Genomic DNA, 22,078 nt, shown 5'->3' with positions numbered 1-22,078 from the left:
GCATAATCCACATGAGCTGCACACAGAGAGCATTTATATGTACATTGCAACTGCAAATTATGTTTCAGTCTGATTTATCTTAGGTGATAAAGTCTAGCATCCAGAGGAATATCCAGCGATGAGCAGCAACCAACATTAAGGCCGTTTTTCAGTTATAAATCGAGAAAAGAATGTTTTTTCCCCAACTCCTCCTCCATTTTTTTGCAGGGTTTTGTACATCCTAGAGGTAAATCTTGAGCAAGCAGGGACAATGCACTAAAAACGTTTTCTCTTCCCAAGTAGTAGGTAAGTTAGTGAAGGTGAGTCCAATGCCTGTAGGAGAAAGAAAAATCATACCCACACTAACTTGCTTGCACTGCTGAGATGTAAAGCTTATTCACTGAGCAAGCAAACTGCATATCAATTAGTAAAGAACAGATTTTGATTTGTTTGATTTGTTTTAAACCTGCTGATTTTTCATTCCAGGTGTTCTCATTATTATTTCATTTATCTGTTGTAAAAAAATAAGAAGATAGTTGGGAATAGCTGAAGGAAAATATTTAATATCCCATTCCTCTATTTCTATTAGCAATAATCCTTTCCTAATAAATTAAAAGAAGGTATGCATGTTATCTATCTCCTTCATGTACGTAAGGAAAAGGTAGACTACTGGTGGCTTTGCTTAAAAAAATATCATGAGCTTCTTGTCCACCTGTAGATAAACTGTGTGCGTGTGTTGTACATTTATTTACATGTATGTACACATGTAACTTTATAAAATAATTAAGAAGTCATTTCCCATCCATGTACAGCAGGAATTTTACAATTACCCCTGTAAAGAAAGCTGTCCAGAAGTATTGTTGCAGGGCCAATAGCTCCAACATCTTAGATTTAGATGACAGAACATATCTGCCCTTTCAAATTGCATCTATTTGCAGCAAAGAGTGCCAAATGATAATATGCGAATCCTGATTCTGCTCTTATGTGGCCGATTTTATACCACACAAATTCAGATAGTATCAGTGTAACTTTCACATCAGCAAAACTGATGAGTAGAAAACAGAAATCATGCTGATTTCATAGGACTGAAAAGCAAAGTACAGCCCAAATGGTTGTAACCACCATTTTCAGACTGGTTACATGAGATTCACCTGCAAGCCAACATGCCAGTGTAGATTGTCAGAAGTTCTTATTAGAATGATAGAGCAGTCTTTGAATATTAACGTCACATTAATATACTAATAGGTAGGAAACATGCCTTTCTAAGATCAATAAATGGTTTCAGTTGGAAAAGACCATTCCAGCCCTCTGCCATGGGCAGGGACACCTTCCACCATGCCAGGGTGCTCCAAGACCCATCCAGCCTCGCCTTGGACTCTTCCAGGGATGAGGCAGCCACATCTTCTCTAGGCAACCTGTGCCAGGGCCTCACCACCCTCATAGGGAAGGATGCCTCATCCCTTCCCTCTAGCACGCCAAAAAATTACAATTGCCTGTAAAAATGAACTGAACTCATAATCAGGGAAATTGCAATTCACACATTCCAATTACCTATTAAAAAATCAGTTCCCTTTTGCCACCTATAATATGAGTTTTTGATGGGATTCTTTATCCTGTATGTACAGCTTAAGTTCATCTGTGCTCAAAGGTGCATTGTTACCGAAATTTATGAACCTTCAAAAGCCATTAGATCTTGCTTTGAGACATGCCTCATTTTTATGGGTGTTAAAGTGCTTTTTAAAGTGGGAACTGCAGATGCTTTACACATTTAATAAACTGATCTCTCCCAAGTTTTAATTTATGCTTTATTAAGTGGTGCTCCTGGCTCATGTAGTGCTCAGCCTCCACGCCTCTGCAGATTTGACTGGCTCCAGGTCAGCAGATCCTTCTCACTCCCTGTAGCACACTCCTGCTTTTCCTCCTCACAACAAACACATCATTGCAGAATTGGGATTGCAGGATGTCAAGGGGTTTGCACAGCAAAGCACAGGCATATCATTCCTGTTGCTGATGCACAGACTATGCAAATATATTTTTGAATATGTTTTAAATATTATAATATATTTATATATTTATTTATGTAATATATTTATATTTTATGTGTTGTTTATTATATATTTATATAAAATATTGTTATATGTTATAATTATTATGTTATATATTTTTATATATAAATATTATATAATATTTTAAATTCTGAAACAGGTAAGTCTGCCCGAGAAGAATAAAACACTTACTATTCTACTTCTGTACCCTCAGAAAGAGATAAAAAATGCAAGCTGAAGATGAATAAACTGGTGGCAAACTTTACAAACAGTAATTGTATATATTTTTTTTACTCTTATTTAAAACAGATACCTTATGTGTTCTAAAATACTTATAATTTTTCACTTACTTTCACTCAGTATTGATTAGATAATAACGATCAGGGGATATCTGTGCAATGAAAAAATCATTTTAATATACTCAATACAAAATTAGGGTAGTATATTACAGTGAGATTTTTAATAATAATAATTATTAACAATTTTTTAAAAAAATTAATCACCTGCAACAAAGTGCAAAGTGAAAAGCATTTTCAGGTAAGTGCAGGGCTGATGAGGCTGCAGGCATCTGGCAGATAGTCCTTGACTTTTACACCTTTCATACTGCATATGCTGATTCTCTCCATAAAACTGCAAAAAGTAACTTCTTACAGGTGACTTGGACTGCAGGAGTCTTGTCCAGCCCAAAAAAAGAAATAAACTTGAATTATTTAATTTTATTAAAAAAAAACCAAACCAAACTAAACCAAAAAAAAACCAACCAACCAACCAACCAAACAAACAAAAAAAAAAAAAAAACCAACACCAAAAAAAACTCGAAAAGTTCCAGGTAAGGTCCAGGTCAAGACTGACTTGCCCAGCCTTGTCTTCTACACAGTCCAACCACCTCAGGTTTATCTAGGAGAAAACAGTCAGCAATTTACATTTGATATCTTCCACCAAGGTCTTGACTTATTTCTTGCTTAGCCCAGCATAAATCAGGCAGAAAGGTCTTGGAACAGAATTATTTAATAGTTTTAAATCAGTAGAAAAGAGGAAGAAGAGATGTTTATTAAATAATAAATAGGCATTCTCAGATTTTCTTAAGACTATTATAGTGGAAGACAGGAAGAAAAACTCTTTACCGACATTAATATAACTTGTTATCTAGACAGAAAACATTACCAGTTTCCCCTTTTTGTCGGTTTGGATGTTTTGGGGGAGTTTTGGTTGTGGTGGGAGTTTTTTTGTATGGTTTTTTTTTTTGGGTTGGGTTGGGTGGGGTTTGGGGTTTTTTTTTGTTTCGAATATATTTTCAGAACTACTACTATAGTACACCATTCTTATTACCATATTACCTTCTAGCCTCAGATAATGTTATTTTTTCTCCCCCTCAAAATAGAAATCAAAATTATTCCCTGGAGTTTGCAGTAAAATGGGATGTTCTGCAGTTTCTCACTGAACGTTAAATCATCTCCAACCTGCACAGCCATGTAGCAGGTGTGTCATGCCCTTCATGCTGTCACATGAAAATGAGGAAAACTTATTTGCAAATCTCCAGAAAATAACAAAAAAGTAATCCTAATAATGCTTAATAACCAGGTATTGAGTCCAGCCCACCTCAGGGGAAAGGATACAGAACACAATACAGCTACTGAGTGCAGATTCCTCCTCAAAAATGATGACACTGAGTCCCACAAGGGGCTCATTTATCCAGACTTTCACCATCCTCAGATTTTCTGGAGCGATTTTCAGCTGTCATCATTTTCTGGCCCATGATGCACTGATAGCCTCTCCACCTCCGTAAGGTCTGTCTCTTCTCATATCACTCTCAATTTCTTTTTCCCGCACTGGAAGGCCAGTTGTAGAGGGCGTGTCCCAGGGATGCAGGGGGATGCATTCTGGGTCTTGAACTGCCCGGACAACATACTGACACACATGAGCAGTGTGTGCTCTGCTGTCATTGGCCAGGCAGGTCACATGCCCCTCCAAAGGGTATATAGAGGAGGCATTTTCCTTTAAATAAAGAGATTTGGCTGGTTGCCAACTGAGCTGCTGGGTCATGTTTTATTATAGTACATTAATAAGTCACAACCAGTGAAAACTTTAAAGTATCCTGGCCAGGATTATCTGCATTAAAGATAAATATCTCAGCCCAAGCAGTTTCCTAAACTGTAATTTATACTTTGATATATGCTTTGATAGTGGAAACTGAACGTTGGGATATCCTATCCCACCATCCTATTCCAGAGACTGACCTGCAAACTCATTAGAAAAATAGATTAAATGTCAGTAAACATGACTGTATTAAACAAAAAGACTCTTCTTTTTCGCAGTTCTTTTTCACCTTGGCGTAAAACCCATATTATTTAGTATTTTTCTGCATTTCTATCACTCCCTTGCCAACGAATCTTAAAATGTTGTGCAGACTTGATTTAATTAATCTTCACAAGCTTGTCTGAAACATAAATACTATCTTTTGAAGAAAATGACAGATTTATTAAAGTAGCACATACCATTTAATTCAAAATCTTCTTTTCCCATCCATAAAAACAGCAGCAAAGAAAAATGTCACCTTTACACTGGAGAGCGAACATGTGCAGGAAAAGGATTATCCTTGTTTACTGATGTGTTGTTGAATTCTCCACTTGCAGCTGAAAATTTTTCTAAGCACACTGTCAAAACTACATGGAGTTCCTCCTAACAAGGTGCAGATGGACACTGTGACGTGGGAGGGAAAGTGTAGGAAGTGACATTCATTACTGAGAAGGTCACATTCGAGTAATTTGGTCTCACTAAAATGAAGCCAAATGAAAATATAACTTGTCTTGTAATTAGGATTTGGTTTTTTCATTGTCTCTTCTTTAATTTCTGAATACATTTACTCCACTAGGTTGGAATTACTCTACCCACCACAGTCACTTTCATTCACAATCTGGCAAGCTGTGTAATTTTTTGCATAAAAGTTTTCATCACCAACCATTATTGTGGTAGTTTAAATCAGTCTCAAATATAACATTGGGCAATAAAGATGCCCAGAAAGTGGAATAAAGTCTCTTGGCACCTCTGAAAAATGTAACAACTAATTTGAAATCGTCATACTAAGTTCTTGAAGCTTTTCAAAACCTTTCCATGTTTCTTTGAGTTGAAGTTATTTTTCTTCCACAACAAATTCTACCTTTTCTTTCCTTTCATTAAAGGAGAAAAAACATCATCCACCTGTAACTTCAGCATTGCTGAAGCTTGGTTTAAAAGATAGTGAACTTCACCCCCCTGATGCCACTTAGCTGGCATCAGGTTGGCTAAGGAAAAACCCAAAGAAAGTAAATATTTTACTTTTCTTTCTTTTTGCCATCTATCTCAAGTCAAAGCCTCTGGTCCCCACATATACCTTACCAGAAGATTTTTTCATTATTGGAAGAGTAAGTCTCTTTCAGTGTCACATATACTTCTTGGTTGATATTATCCTGAAGTCTGCATATTAAATAACTCAAAGAAAATATTGATGTTCATATCAAATAGCTTTTAATGACTGTTTAACAAATTCCAAGTACTATTTATTCTTGTAACTCACTGCATCTCCCCAGATTTTAACAAACTTACAGCATTTTTCAAATTAAGCACTGAAGGGACAAGTAGCCTGTTGATTTTGGACTGCAAGGTGCCAGAGAGTTCTGAGAATTTAAAGGGCTTATGTTCTGAAACACAGGGGACAAATATTAGTCAAAGTTTTATATTTTGGACACTGCACATCCTATTCGAAGCAGACAGTAGGTTTGGGCTATCTGACCAGTAACAATCTCTACAAAATCTATAAGAAAGAACACAGCAAGTTATTATTGAATGTTATTATAAACAAAAGTGGTTTCATATTTATCATAGAATCACAGAATGGTTTGGGTTGGAAGGAACCTTAAAGCTCAACCAGTTCCAGCCAACAGCTCCATGTCCTTCCTGTCCTGGGGACCTCAGAGATGGACATGTCAAAGCAATGTATTGTGAAATTGATCAGTACAACATATCTCAGCAATTAAAAGTATTCAAAAGGGATGAGCAATAAAAATCACCCTTACTTGCCTAGACGGGACAGTTTCTGTTTAATAATAAATATGAAGCTTCAGGTACTAGGCAGAAAGAGCCCATTTATTGCATGTGGTAAAGAGGAAGTTTCATTTTTGCACAAGTTATTACAGAATTATTTGCCAGTTTGAGGTGTTGGGGAGCAGTGAGGTGGGAGCAGGAGGCTTTACCCTTTTTGTAGGGATAGGGAACAGTTAACCTTCCTTTGAGCATGGGCTGTCCATCCTTTTCTAAGCTCTCTTTTTTGAGAAAGTACTTTAAAAGACATATGCCTAACTTCACCTGTGCCTTCAAGGGTTTGAGTTTTGAGGCCAAAGACAGAAAACTGAGTCACAAGAGCTTTTGAATGTGAGTCTGGATAGCAAACCCTGCACTCTTCACTAACCTCCACTTCCAAATGCCATAATTTAGTCTTCAGTAAACACACTCAATACCAAAGAGAGAACCACTAGCAGAAGAATGAAAAAGCTTTAGATTTCACATACAGTATTTGTCACACTACAAAGTGAACCATAAATGTAATACAGATTTAGCACATCCACAGTGTTGTGCATGATTTGGTTACCAGGTAATGGAGGGTCTATAAAAAGAGCTCCTAAACACCCCAGTGCAGGGGCAGAAAGTTCATTGTGATAATCAAAGGGAAAAGTTGTTCCACAACAAAGAATAAATTCATTTTTTCTTGTGCCCCATGCATTTTCTGAAGATATTTTTGCACTCTAATTGTTCATTAATAGAGAGATTGCAAAACATAAAGGACACACTACGAAAATATATGCAATTATACTCTTTGAAAGAATCAAAACTTATAGCACGGGAAAAAAATTAAGTGTAAGTAACTTGAAAAGTCTTGTACAATGGTCCCAGGGAAGGAAGAGACTGTTCTCAGTCAGCTGTTTGGGCTCTTATCTCTTTAAAAACAAGGTGTTACACGTAGTAGTAGAAGAGAAATAAAACATGAACAATTCAGTCTGAAACTTTTAGAGGAAAAGAGGCTTGTGAGGACAGGATTTGACCATATCCCATCAAATTCGCAGGCTGTTTTCAGTGTTACTGAAGAAAGACACTCGGTGTCGTACGTGTCAGGTTAATTGCTTTTAGATACACATCTATCTCAAGTAGCCTTTATAATGCTATTTGATTTGAAGTACTCTTGAAGATTAATGGATTTATTAAGAATGATCTCTCCTTGATCTACAGTTCAGAACATAGAGCATCAATCTAAATATATTTTCTTTTCTTTCCAGTTCTGCTCAGCCTGCATGCTGGCCCACTGTCCTTGACCCTCTCCAGCTCCTGATTGTTCCTCAATTGTTAAATCATGTGATTTTAACAATAAATATTCCAGTTTTCTTAGTATTTCTCTTCACCCTTTGTCTTTTTAGTAGATCACTACTCTTCCCAAAATGATGAAAACTGAACCAGGTTGACTAATTTTCACTTGTCTTTCTGTTCCTGGAGTGTTCTCTATTCTCAGTTTTTCCCCACATCATCTGCACCCATAAATTTACCATTTTGACATCTCCAGGATGCTCTCAGAAGCTTCCACACCCTTCCCACAGCTGTCCAGGAGCTCAGATCTGCTCACAGTGCCTCCAACACATTCTGTCTAAATTTTCAGCAGCAAACTTAATAAAACCGGTATTATGGACCAGGAGGTTTCTTTTGTCCCCTGCACAATTATTTCATTTTGTTTCAACCCTCTTCAAAGAATGACAAGCCACTATTTTTGATGAAAATTGCCCAGCAGTGAGCAGCTAATTGGGGCCAAGTCCTCTACTTAACTTGTGAATGCCTCTGGCCCACTTCTAGACTTGGAGCAATTACTACAGATTTACAACATTTCTAAAGTGAGAGGTACAGTTGGTCTAGTAAATCCAGAAAGACATAAAACACTGAAAAATTACAAAATTGTCTCCATTTCAGTAAATTATGCTAACTTCAGGACTCCTAGCTGTGCTGAAAGAAGTGTGGAGCTCTATATACAACATCCACCAGTTTAGGGGGTTGTGCGTGATCTCCTTTTGATATCGGAGACTTAGCAATGGAAACACAAGAAAATGTTGTGGTACTCCACACAACAGACAAAGTAAGGTTTTGTGCCCTCCAGCTATGGTCTAGATCACATCAAATTTCCTCGACAACATCGTATCAAATGTGTTTTCTTTGTAAGCCCTTTCTGCTTAGGAGTGAAATTCTACCACCAGACTTTCCCCTCGACTTCAGTAGACTTCAATAGGAACAGTGTGTTCCCATCCAAAGCAAAATTTGACCCTTAAAATTCGTGCTGATTCTTTCCACATTTTGGAGAAAGCATTGATGCTGTCAAGAAAAGGGAAAAAAATAAAAAAGGTAAAATATAAGTACAGTTGCCAAGTTTTGCTAGAAAATTTAGCAGATTATAGTATGCAACAGCTTGTACAGGGTAGGTGTTAGAACTGTGAACAGGAATCACTACAAAATGAAAAGCAGGAAGAGAGTTTTTTGGGGAGGTGGGGGAAGCTAGGCTAACCAACCTAACAAAAATATTTAGCAAAATGTGTATTGCAGTGAGCTCCACACCCCCACAACAGGAATGCTGCTGGCAGTCAATACAGGTTTCCTCATGAAACCTTTGATACAGCAGTGCTACACGCAGAGGTTGTTTTATTGACTCATTCATCCTGGGAGCCCAGGTGGGAAATCTGATGGAAATTAATCATAGAGACACAGGATGATTTGGGTTGGAAGGGAAAGGGAGGTTGGAATGGGATGATCCTGAAGGCCCCTTTCCAACCCAAACCACTCTGTGGTTCTATAACATGGTTGTTGTACTCATCAAAGTGCTACTTTTAGTGTCTTCTGCTTAGGAAACCTCAGCAACTCTAAAAAACAAGGCTGATAAGGGGAAACGGTTTCCAGCAGAAGGCAAAACAGGGAGGGGAAAGAAAGTAAGTATGGGTCTCGATGCCTGCTCAGCTGGTGCTAAAGAAAAAACTCAGGAGCAGCTAACTGAGGGTGAGATAAGGAAAGGGTTTCCAAGGCAATAGACGTTACAAGATACGCACGCCCGCTGTGCTTGAGATGTTACATTTTATAATATTTGTCCAATCCCAAGTGTGTCCACTCTGTAGCCTTTGCTCTGGTCCGCCCTGGGTCCACCCCCTTAGAATTGAGTCTGGGGTGTATTTCAGGACTACCTCTTCATCACCATCACCATCTTCAGAGCACAAAGGGTACATAGTCACCTAGTTCTTGACTCTGTTCTGTTGTTGAGGCCTAGATATGGGTGTTCTCTAAACAGTATAGGCCTTGCCTTGACAAGGCCTCTAAACAGTATAGGCCTTACATTTCTACTGGATTCGGGGGTAGGATTGATATAGGGTGCATGGAATGGGGTAAGAGGGTTGAGGAATGTGTAAACTACTTGTGCTACAGGGTAAGGGAATGATGGCTGCTGCTTTTAAAATCTACTTCTACTACTTATAAAACTTACAAAAATTAGAAAAATAAAAAACTAATGGGGGCTTAAGGCATCAGTCTGGAAGAAAGCGAACAAAAAGAAAAAAGACAGGCTTCAACTCCTCAGGATGATGAAGTCCCAGCAGTATCAGACTAAACATAGAATCCCAAGATTTTATAGAAATAACGGCATCAGTGGCAAAATTTACCCCTTTCCCAACAAACTTCCCTTTGGTTACTACTGCAACAATTCTGTCCCTAATGAGGACACAAATGCACCATGCAACTTGTTATCAGGGTCTTGGCCAACATTATCTGCTGGTAAAGGTATGGCTGTCTTCTTTTTCCTAATAGGTAGGAACACACAGTGATTGGTTCAATTGTGTCTCATCTCACTCTGGTTTTGTACCAAATACAATTCTAAAATAATCCTTCAGTACTAACAGTTCATAGTTGCATTGATATTTCTTACTTTTTCATCATAAATTTTACAAACAACTTGTGCACAGTAGTTCTAGTTAATGTTTTGTTACCCTTGACAGTACTTCTAAAACTCCTCTTCCAAACTTCCCAGCATTTTCCTTCCCTTAAGCTCAGAAAAGTCCAAGTGATGTTCTGCAAAGAAGAGGGACCATTTGCAAGAGCAGTAAAAACAAGAGTCGGCAACCAACTGCCAGCAACAGAAGGAACCTATTCATATTCATAATTTGCCAACCCAAAAGGAGGGGGGGGAGGAGGGGGAAGTGCAGTTAGATTTGTAATGCCCTGGCAAATAACTGTTTGATTGTTATTTACAGGATGAGGAAGAGGGGGCTGGAGCTTTGTTACAGATACTCCGAAGTTTGTTGCTTTTCTCTCCTTTGAATCTCACTTACTTTTACATGTTGTCATTGTAGAAACTCACACACCAACAATCTGATAGCAAGCACATAGTTCTTTCAGGCAGCAACTGCTACAGCATTTTGTTGATACTCCCTAATAGCAGGAAATTTGTACATTTAAAAAAAATTCAACTTGGTTTCAAAGCCTGCTGTACTAAACATATCGGTTTATATGCTCAGTAGATTAAATAATGTGCCAGATACAGAGTATTGCTCCATGCAGACATCAAACCTCAGGCTACATTTTAATCAGAACCAAATCCTGCAACACCAACTGCACGGGAGGAGAGAAAAAAATTAACAACTTTCAAGCTAAAATTGCTCGTTCTTCCCATTGATGCCTTGTGCTTTAGGCTTATAAACTAACAATGATGTCAGTGCAGTCACTAAATTACCAAGTGAGAGAGAACTTCAAAACTCAGCAAGAGGCCTTTAGGAAAGGGATATAATTGCCAAATTAAAACTTCCACTTCTGTTCTCTCAGCCACAAAGAAAGCAGGATGCTTCAGCTCACTGGTCAAAATGCTTCCAAAAGAGAAGTGCTCAAAAAGAAAAATCAAAATACAGTAACAATAGATTCTGATATCTATATCTATTTCCATCTCCACTCAAAGAAGGCACTTAGGATCTTATTTCCCTGTGAAAGAGTTGGAACAATGATTTTAATTAGTCTATCCTTCAACCACAACAGAATAACATTTTTCAAGGATTTAAAATAAAACCACAACCCATCTAAAATTACAGCTTATCCAGCAAGAAATAATCTGAGACTACTGAACTGCAGCAAGAGAAGTCCAGAGCGAGTGTTAGAATTAGGATGGGAGAGGCAACACTGCTCCTGACACATGAGACTGTACAGTACAGAGAGGACAGAGTCTGCTCTTTTGGGGGAAAAATTGTCAATTTTGTCCACCTCTGATCCCATTTCATGTCTTTTCTATTTCATTTTTTTCTCCTGAGTAATTTAAGTTGTAACAACAACTGGCTCTAAGGAGTAGCAATTCATGCCAGAAAGATAACTCTGCAAAAAAAAAGAGAAAGAAAAAACCCAGCTCCTCTGATAAAAGACCAGGCCAAATACATGAAAATTTTGGCAGATGTGTGAAGAATAGGTCAAATTCATCTTAATGTAACAATAGTCTAGTTCACAAACATAACCACAGAAGAGAATATGAATCATTAATTTAAGCATAATGAGTAAAATGTGTTTTACTGGATTACAATTGATTCCATGGCATTTGAGATATTGGTGGGAGGAGTGTAGCTGTTTACTTCGGCTGAACGCCAGGTGTCCACCAAGGCCGCGCAGATCTCCCTCCACAAAGGGAAGATGAAAAAGAAGTGTAAAAACCCAGGGCTTACCAAGAAAGGTAGTTTTATATTTACTCAGAGATAGAAAACACTGTAAGCAACATGCATACAGAGAAGAACAATAAATAAAGATACTTCCCACAACCAGCGATCTTGTCCCCCCAAAGGAACTGCCCGAACTACTCTGCTCAGTACCCAGAAGCCCGGAAGAGAGAGCTCACTTCCTTCCCATCTGTTTATATATCCGAGCCGGCGTAACATGGTACAGAATATCTTATTGGCAGAATACACATCAAGTGACCTATCCTATTTCCGTTTTTCTTCTCAGGGAGGATAACAAACCCATTACAGGGGAGTGGGGGGAGCAAGTCCAGCACTCTTGATTTCATGATAATATGCATCCCTTTCACTAAAGACAAACACAACCATGTTTAAGGTTTTTGAATATTTGTTTATTCATGAACATGAGCACTGGTATGAAAGCCCAAGTGAGTATCCCCAAACTGTCACACCATGTCTTGGAAAAGCACCAGCCTGGACCTAGAATAAAATTTCACAGCAGCTCAACTTCCCCGGGAGGAGCCAATATTCCATATTCCAACACAGTCCCCTCTGGAGCCCAGGCACTGAGATACTCCACAGGAAAACAAAACCTTAGCTGTGAACGCGAGGTAATTGCAAACACAGACAGGCATTTTTTTCATTCACAGAGAAGCCTGGATCCTGTGGTTATGTCAGAAACAGTGAATCTTATAGGAATTAATTTCAGTACATTGTAATACTGCTTAAAAACAGGTTAAAAAATAACAATAATAAAAAACAAAGCCACAAGTGTAGATCAGCATTTTATCTAACCAGCTGCTAATGGTTTTGCTGCTCAGACAGGGTTAATCAGACATACAGAAAATTATTTTCTGGCACTTTTGAAAAGCTTCTTCTTTGTGGTGATTCCAACAATACAAAAGGTTTCAATTTTGCCGAGTTTATATTGGCCTAAAGAGTACTAGATTTTATTTTATCACACCCTGTGGGACATATTCTTTCAAAGTCTTTTTTAAGGCAGCTTAGAGCAAATCTAGCAGTCCAGTCTGCCTCTCATCTATAAACACTAGAACAAAGATTAATACAAAATCAAACAATGAAGTAGAAAGAAAAACTTAGAATAAGTACATTCTGTAATAACAGTATGAGTATTTATTTTTTACATGCTTTACAGGTTGGTTTTTGATCAGGATTAGACAGCTAGGAGCATGGTTAATTCTAAGGAATACTGGGCTAAAACAATCAGGCTGCCTCAGGAAAACACAACCAGAGCAGAGTTCCTGATATCCAGCGCCAAAATCCTGAAGGACGACATATGAAGAGTGTGGCAGGTGGGAAGCTTCTGTCATTGGGAAGATCCGGTAAGTCTTCACAAGGCTCCCCATGCCCATTCCCAGGCACTTTCTCAGACAAATTCTACACTGAGTCCCAGGTCTCTGTGGTTAAACTACTCCTAGTGGCTTAACAACAGCTTTGTGTTACCTGGAAAAGGCAAGGAAGTGTTGATGGCAGCAGAGCAATCAAAGCAAGAGGTCGATCCTACATTAGAATACAGCTCAAAAATCATCAATTTTATAATCACCTCGTGGTGGATTTATGTCTCAAAAGTATAATATAAAAACCCTGATATTCAAGATCTAAAGTCCACTCTAGAAGACAAGGTTATATGTGTATTTTGCAATAAGCTTATAGACTCCTACAAATATATTTTTAAATTACTGCTTTTTTACATATGCCTCTATTTAGAGATTAACCCCATAAAATTAATCAACTATAATGTTGGGAAGAAGCTGAACAATCATCGCAATTCCACATTTTCCACACACAGATATAAAGCCAACTGTATAAGAGCCCTCTAGGGAGATATTGAATATATTTTTGCCCTATAGGCAAATCCAAAATATAACTTTTCAGAAATCTGTTTAAAGCATTTTCTTCTGCATACAGTGGAGTTGCTTGAGATTTTAGTGAACAGCTTAATTGGGCAGTTATCCAAATGTATTAATTAGATTAAGATATTTATGGAGTAAATTTTATTCCTCCTTACTTAGTAAGTCATAAAAAGAGTAGAGAGTACTGCCCTGGTGTCACTGTGGTAGTGGTGGACTAAGAAATGCCAGGAGCCCTGTACAGCCACAGAATCTTGGGATATTTGGGGTTGAAGGGACCTCTGGAGATCACCCCATACAACCCTCTATCCAGGCAGGGTAACCTGGAGCAGGTGACACAGGGATGTGTCCAGGTGAGTCTGGGATGTCTCCAGACAGGGAGACTCCACACCCTCCCTGGGCAGCTGTTCCAGGCTCTGCCACATCCATGGAGAGAAGTTGTACCTCATGTTGAGAGGGAACTTTTGTTTGAGCTCATGGCCCTTGTTCCTTGTACTGTCACTGGGCACTGTTGAACAGAGTCTGGGACCATCCTCTGACACCCCCTGGGGATATTGGTGTGGATTGATGGGATCCCCTCTCAGTCTTCTCTCCAGACTAATCAGGCCCAGCTCATCAGAGAAATGCTCCAAACCCCTCACCATCTGTGTGGCCTCTGCTGGACCCTCTCCAGCAGCTCCTTGTCTTTCTTATCCTGAGGAACTGAACACATTATTTCAGATGAGGCCCCAGCAGGGCTGAGCAGAGGGGCAGGATCTCATCCCTGACCTGCTGGCCATGCTCTTCCTGATGCACCCCAGGATCCCATTGTCCCTCCTGGCCCCAAGGGCACTGCCAGCTCATGGCCAACTTGTCAGCCACCAGGACCCCTAGGTCCTTCTCCACAGGTCATCCCCAACCTGTGCTGGTCCTCGGGGTCATCCCTCCCCAGGTGCAGGACCTGCACTTGCCCTTGTTGCACCTCTTTAGGTTTCTCTCCACCCAACTCTTCAGCCTGTTCAGGTCCCTCTGAATGACAACACAGCCTTCAGGTGAATCAGCCCCTGCCCCAGTTCTATATCATCAGCAAACACTGAGAGTCCATTCCACCCACTGATAAACAAGTTGGATCAGGCTGGACCCAACACTGATCCCTGGGGAACATCACTGACTACAAGTCTCCAGTTGGACTCTGCTCTGCTAATCACAACCCTCTGAGCTCTGCCAGTTCTTGGTCCCCCTCACTGTCCATTCATCCAACCCACATTTCTTGACTAAGCACCAAAGGTGGGATGATGGGAGAGCAAAGTCACTCCATCCTCAGTCCTGAGCTCACCCCAGCCTCACACCTATCACCTGGTGCTTCACACCAGCAAATTTGAAATTAAAAAAAAAAATACTGTAGTGTTTTGTGAAATATGTTCCCTGATGCAGCATGTTTGATCAGCTGCCTGCCTTGCAGTACACTCTCCTAAACCACAGGGATCTCACTGGACAGGTGCAAAGGGTGTTATTTGTATATGAAAAGAGATTGCACACTCAAGATCAGAATTTGGGTTCCAGTCTCCACATAGGTTTCAGCTTCTGTTGACAACCAGGTGGAGGGAAACCAATGACAGAAAATCTGCAGCTGTGAAGATAGAGATCTAGACAGTCAGAAATAATGTTCTTTATGCCTCAGTTCTATCAAATTGCTGGAATTGCTGATCTTCAGCCTCAGAGATATCCATAATCAACTCCTTGAAGTATTATAAAGATATAAGAAGTAACGGGTGAAATGAAACCCTTTGCCTTTGTAAAGCCTAGAGAAGTATACATGAAAAAGAGGGCTCTTAAACTTTATAAGTCACATCAGAAGCCCACATTTCTGAAACATTAATTATTCCACAAAGAGAAAGAGGGTCTTTCAGGAATACATCCCACCTCCAGCTTTTTCCTGTTTCAGCTGGTGCTAAGACACTCTGGGATTTCATTTTTTTTTTAAAACGCTCCTCCAAGTTTATACTCATGGCTCTCCTGTATCCCTGGAACACACAGCAGTTATGGAACTGCTCATCTCCATGGATTCCCGAGGAGAATTTCTTCTCATAATGGCTTTTAATGTTTTGTTTTCTTAATATCATGTTGTAATTCCACAATCACCCTTTGGGCTCAATTAACATTTTCTGCACTTGGAATGGGGGACTCTGGCTGCTAGAAATGGACTCTGTCACCAGAACAACTAAAGAAGTGTAAGACAATAGACAGAAACGGTCCCCCCTTGTCCTTGACAATATGGCAGCCAGAAGAAATATGGCCCTCTGGGCTTAAGGAATAAGAATTTCTGCTGCACTGAAAGATGATAAGACAAGTGTAAGTGCTTTAAATAGGACTGGCATTAAATGGGCATCTTGATATTCAGCATTATGGGGCTGTATTGTTTATCTTTTGATGAATGAAGTTCTGTGTGAATGCATATCAGCTTCTAGATATTATTACAATGGTTTCTGTACCTGGTGGTTTTTTCAAGAAGATGCATCAATTTCTCACCCTCTTTGAAAATAATGAGTTACCATATGGAAAAAAATAAAAATTGTTCTTTCTATATCTATCTGCCTCCGAGAAAAGATAAAAGAGAAAAAAATTAAAAATATAATAATAAAAAACCCTTAGGATATTATTCCCAAAGAGAACTTATGTTACTGCTTTAGAAAATGCTTGGCTTTAACTACTTGCCTAACGGATCTGAGTGCTGCCCTCCGCTGATTTTCCCAGGGAGGGCTCAGTCTCGCTGTTCCCTTGCACAGGGGATAGAAAAACCAAACCTCCCGGGTGTCCTGTGGCAGAAAGAGCGTTTATTCTTCAAAACGCGCGGTTTATATGTGTTCAGGGGGAGGGCAGGAAGGAGAGCTGTGATTGGGTCGAGGTACGGGGGGAGGGGAGTGGCTTGGGAGCCCACTGACCAATGGGAGATATGGGATGATTGTGTCCAATAGATGATGAGGATTTGGGGAGAGGCGGGCACAGCAAAATCTGCCAATCAGGGGAAGGGGAGACAACATGGATGTGAGTGGGGGGGGCCACGTGGACCGGGGAAAACACATAACTCAGAGGGAAACTGTTACAGTAAAAACACAAGAAGCTGTTTTTTCTGCTTTGATCGATTCCGGGAAGCCGCCGCTGTGATGAGTCAGCTTCTAAAGCTGTTCCTTCCAGCTTTCATAATCCTGTCGTTCTCCCACAATTCCTCCATTTTTATTTATTTATGAAACATAAACTTGCACAGCACTGTGTGTTATGAGACCCTGGAAACATTTGGCTATGCACGGAAGAACACAGAGAAGGACTGCTAGTATGAATAAGCCTAAGAGTAGAAATAACAGAAATTTCTTCAGGGGCTGTCAGAGTCCCTTCAAGGAGAGCCAGCTAAACATGTCGTCCCAACTAACGTCATCAGACCCTAGGATTTGTTGTATGAGGGAATGGAGTTCATTTATATGGGACTGAATAGATTGAGAGTGGTCGGAGAAATTTAAGCAGCATAGCCCCTCAAATTCATAGCAGCCATGTCCATTAACTAGCAGTAGGAAATCAATGGCTGCTCTGTTCTGTAAGGTGGCTTTTTTAATCTGCTGTGAATCTAGTAGTAAGTCCTCTAGTGCCGCACTCATCGCATTAGCCTCCTTGGCTAACCAACATCCCATTTTCGTGAGCAGATCTAAGGCATGTGTTGTGCCAATGGCCAGAATTATTAAACCTCCCCAGAGATTCTTACTGTGGGACCAAAAGTGGAGGTCAGAATCGCAATTTTCAGTGAATTGTTGTAAATTCTGAGATTTGAAAAGGGGATGTTGCTTATCCAGGGGGTGAGGGAGTTGTTGAGAGGCTGTGTTTGTGGATGGTTTTTCGCTTCTTTTAAATCGCTGGACTGTGAGTCCAGTTGTTTCGAGTAGGAGGTGATGTCCTGTTTCATGATCGTTTTAAGGGGGCTAATAGCTAATGAATGAATTATCTTTGCAGGATTATAGAGTGATATCTGGCCTAATGTGCAAGGTCCCTCTACCGCTCCTTTAGGGATTACTTTCCACACCTGAAGTCCACAGAGGAGGAATACCCCCTTGGGGAGGGCAAAGGGTAGTGGGGGGTTCTCAATTTTTTCTTTACACCAGAATTCAAAGTTGGAATATGTTCCACTGGATGCTACATTAAACTGATTTTCACTTCTTCCCTCTGTTTTTGTATTGAAATAAAAACAGTGGGATGAGGGGAGGGTATCCAAAATTTGTAACTCTTCAGGGTAGTCATCTAGGTATAGTGGATCTGACTCGGTTTTTGGGGGTTGTGGGAAGCAGGACATAATTTGATTTCCAATTTTTTCCAGATCGTTGCACAGAGGGGAATACTGATTTTTAAATCCTGTCCATTTTTGAGAGGACCGGGGAACTGCAACTAAACATGTTTTTAGCAGGTTAGAAGGGTCTGAGACAGAGAGGCACAAGGAATCAATGTCTAAAGACTGAGCTAGGGAAGTCCACATGTTTCCAGGGTCTGCAACCACCCAGTCTGGCGGTGGAGGATTTGTGGGAGGAAACTGCTTCAAGGAGACAGCGAGATGGCTTAAGACGGCAAAAATAATGTAGATCATGATGGTACTTGGTCGCTGTGGTGCAATTTCACTAGACAAGAAGGGACCGACTTTGGACCAGAACCTGTGGAAACACAAGCATGCCCCCTTCCCCAGGTGATAAGAGGAACAGGGCCAACCCATTCACCTGTTATTACATCTTTATAAATAACTTTTGCATCAGTTCGGACTTGATTCCGGTGTGAATTGAAGTGTCTTTCTATGGGTGAGGTGTCCTGTTCTAACCTATTTAGGAAGTTGATGACATACAAGGCTTTATTTAACTTCTCTTGGGGTGTGAGCCTGATAGTTGTGTTTTGTTGTTTGGTTAACATGTTTTTTAGCGTGTGGTGGGCATGTTCTACTATAGCTTGGCTAGTCAGGGAATGGGGGATACCTGTGACGTGTAATTCCCCACATATTAAAAAATTCTTTTAATGATTGAGAGGTGTAGGCTGGGCCATTGTCAGTTTTCATGGTTTTGGGGATGCCGAGAATTGATACAGCATACATGAAGTGTTTTTTGACATCTCGAGCCTTTTCTCCTGATTGAGCTGTTGCTGCAACAGCACCAGAACATGTGTCGATAGACACATGAATATACTTTAATTTTCCAAAAGGTGCATAATGTGTTATATCTGACTGCCAGATGTCTAGTGGATTAATTCCACGAGGGTTTACTCCCTCCGGTGGTAGGGGAGTAAGTCTTTGGCAGTCTGGGCATGCAGAGAGAATGGTTCTAGTTTGAGAGAGTGTGAGGTTGAATATTTTTGTGAGGAATTTTATGTTCTGATGAAAGAAACTGTGGGACAGTTTTGCCTTTTCAAAATTATTTGGGACTACTGCAGTTTGTGCTAGGTGTCCTGTGTCAGCTATCTGATCTGCAACACGGTTTCCTTCTGCAATGGGCCCTGGGAGGGAAGTGTGAGAGTGGATGTGGATTATATGGAATTTGTGTCTGCGCTGATTAATTTCATACCATAGTGTTTTGAACATGTGAGCTAACTGTAATTGGGAGAGGTCCTTTATATAAGAGTTTTCAATTCGTCAGACCACTCCAACCACATAAGCCGAATCAGAAACAATATTCAAAGGCTCTGGAAACAGTTGAAATGCACATATTACTGCAGACAGCTCCGCTATCTGAGAGGAACCTCTTACCTTGTCCATGTCAAATACCCATTTCCCTGCTTTTTGCCAGGTGACTACTGCGTTAGACATCCTCCCAGATCCGTCTGTAAAAACCATTCTAGCATTCGTTAGCGGGAAAGGTGAATAGTTATTTGTTAGTTCTGGTTGAGTGAGAGACAGTAGCTGTAAAAAAGGGATAGGTGGAAAGTGTACTGAAAATTGACCCTTAAAATCAGCAATGGCTAACTGGAAATCGTCACTATGAATCAACAACTGGGTTAGTTGAACAGTAGACAGAGAAACATATATGATTTCTGGGTCCCTACCCAACAGTTCCCATAATCGCTGTCTACTTTTGTGACACACCTTGGAGAGCATTTCAGGGTATGTCGTAACTGATTTAGAAGACTGAAAGCTTAGAAAAACCCACTCCCATAACAGAAACTTCTTGCCTTTTAAATCTAATTGTCCTAGAACAGCATAGGGTTGCTTGATACTCTTAAAAATTACTAACACCACCAGTAACCCACACACTCTCCGCTTAGTCTGACATGCACTCAGTTTCTGATTTATGTCCTGTAACACTGCTCGGGCTTCTGGTGTCAGGTGTCGAGGAGATGTCAGGTCCGCCTCCCCTTTCAGAAGTTGGAATAGTGGTTTTAAAGAGTCTGTTGTTATACCTAGGAGAGGTCTAACCCAATTAATTAAACCTAGCAAGGATTGTAAGTCATTTAAGGTGTGGATGATGGAGGGTAAGGCAGTTTGAGGTTGAATTGTGGTGTTATTGATGTGATATCCTAGGTACTTCCATGGCATTGTTAATTGTTCTTTTTCCAGTGCAACTGCAAGGCTGTGTCTTGACACGAGGATTTGGGGAGAGGCGGGCACAGCAAAATCTACCAATCAGGGGAAGGGGAGACAACATGGATGTGAGTGGGGGGGGCCACGTGGACCGGGGAAAACACATAACTCAGAGGGAAACTGTTACAGTAAAAACGCAAGAAGCTGTTTTTTCTGCTTTGATCGATTCCGGGAAGCCGCCGCTGTGGTGAGTCTGCTTCTAAAGCTGTTCCTTCCAGCTTTCATAATTCCGTCGTTCTCCCACACCTGTCCTGTGCAAACATCTTCCTATGTAAAACAGAAATGGTTCAGATCCCATGGATACGGCTAAGTAGCTCTCAGGCACTATGAAAATATTTCAAATAATAGATTGACTTCTGTGAAAGAAATTTCAGTCTTCCAGGTTGTACATAGTAGAATGTTCCCAGGAAGAGTGATGGGGGAATATTATGGATGTTCCTGCTCTTTATCATAAAGGAACTGAAGTATTTGAGATGTCCCTTTCTACACAGGGAGAAGGGGCCAAGAGGAGAAAGCCCAGATACAGAGAAAGCAGGGATGTAACAAGTTAAGGAAGCACAGAGAGCAAATGTAATCCTGTTACTGCTGTTTTGTGTTTTCCAGAGAGCTTGTCCTCATTTCCCCCACAGACTCTGGGCTCAATGCTCCCTGGCTGAAATGACAACTTACAAGCACTCTCCAGGAAAGTCTTCTTGCACCAGTGAGAGGAAACCTGCACCTATACCTAGAACAAATAAAACAAAAAAACCCACTATATAAATACTTCTACATGGAGTTAATTCGTTATATACCACCAAAATTAAAAGCCAGGGTAAAAATAAGCCTCCAAACTCGAGTTGCATTGTATTTATAATGTGCAATGTGTAAGTTTCAGAGCTCAGAATCAATCCTATCTCAAAGAAGAGGGAGGAGATTAGAAGAATACCCTGTTTAGTCAAGTCATAGATAATGCTGCCAGTAACAGTTTTGGTACTTACTTCTTCGATGGGAATGGAAAGACAATGACATGTTACATTAATCATTTTTGTCAGTATTATCCTCAACACTTAGCTAAGCTCTCCCTGGAAGAACATGCTTTTTTTGTTACATCTCTATTCAGGAGAAGCAGGAAGTAATGAAAAGAAATAGAGGTCTAGAAATCATGACCTGAGAGAACAGAACATAAAACAATGAAGTTGTTCAGACCAGAGGAAACAGATGGGAGACACAGTAATACTCATCAAATAGAAAGCAGTAGAATGGGGATAGGAAAACAATCAGATTTCTCTATTTCCTGATGGATGTGACAAGAAGATATGTATTTGAAGTAAAGCAAAGAAGGTTCAGTAGGATAAAGCTTCGGCATTATAATGATCTTTCCTCCACTTGTAGCCCTGTGCTCTTTATTTCAATTAATACTTTGGATAGTCAGGTGGCATTGTAATAAAATACTACTTTCTTTTCACATAGTGTTTTCCTCTTGCACTTAGAAGAAAAGATCACACCTGAAAGTGTACATGTTGCATGCTAGGAGAGAACACATTGGAATACAGTTAAGGAAAAACAAGGACTGAACTTATTGAAGTGAATATTCCATATAATGCTGCCACATTCTGGCATCATCCTTGTGTGCTTTCTGCTCTTCTTTAGTTATAGGTGATACTGACTGCTTTTCAGAAGAGAAAAAAGAAGGGGGGTGTTGTTTAGATACCCATGGGTCTATTCAAAGAGAGGGTTGTAGCAAGTATAAGTGACTTTTTTGCATTTATCTAAACCTCTGAGCACATGTGCTGCACAGAATTAATCTGAATTCTTTCATGGGTTGTGATTTTTCAAACTGCATTTTCCTTTCCCTTTAACAGTCTTTCCAAACCATCT

The 22,078-nt window shown here is 40.0% G+C and overlaps 1 protein-coding gene and 1 long non-coding RNA gene across 2 annotated transcripts in view; both read left to right on the top strand.

Moving 5' to 3' along the window:
- The window catches only part of RPS23 (ribosomal protein S23), a 427,277-nt gene that overhangs the window by 321,063 nt on the left and 84,136 nt on the right, over window positions 1-22,078 (top strand). The gene's annotated exons all lie outside the window — the stretch shown is intronic.
- LOC135407213 (uncharacterized) lies at window positions 20,280-21,042 on the top strand. The gene is made up of 2 exons (XR_010426761.1): window positions 20,280-20,408; window positions 20,825-21,042. It is a non-coding gene; the product is annotated as an uncharacterized LOC135407213 (long non-coding RNA).

The sequence above is a fragment of the Pseudopipra pipra genome, chromosome Z (genome assembly GCF_036250125.1).
Source record: "Pseudopipra pipra isolate bDixPip1 chromosome Z, bDixPip1.hap1, whole genome shotgun sequence".
NCBI classification, from domain to species: Eukaryota; Metazoa; Chordata; class Aves; order Passeriformes; family Pipridae; genus Pseudopipra; species Pseudopipra pipra.
Note: the sequence above shows the minus strand (reverse complement) of the source record. Positions and strands in the feature narration are given on the sequence as shown.